Here is a 324-nt window from a genome sequence, read left to right on the forward strand (position 1 = left end):
ATTGACGTTTGGGCGGTTTGGAGGGGGGTGGGATTGACGTATGGGAGGTGGTAACGGTAAAGAAGGAAACGTATTGTAGGTGAATCCCTATATCTATGTAACTGATAATTTCAGATTTAAAAAAGGAACATAAATCAATTTAATTACATATTATTAATTAATAATAAAAAACCATAAACAGATTAATCATTTATTAAATAAATGAAAATTGATTTTTAAATAAAATTAACTTTAAATGATATGTCATAACTCGTAAATAAACTGTTATAAGTAAGAATTTTTTAAAAGTATGTTTAAAACCCGTAAAATTGACTCTTAAATGTG

The sequence above is a fragment of the Solanum tuberosum genome, unplaced genomic scaffold, assembly GCF_000226075.1.
Source record: "Solanum tuberosum cultivar DM 1-3 516 R44 unplaced genomic scaffold, SolTub_3.0 scf00048, whole genome shotgun sequence".
NCBI lineage: Eukaryota > Viridiplantae > Streptophyta > Magnoliopsida > Solanales > Solanaceae > Solanum > Solanum tuberosum.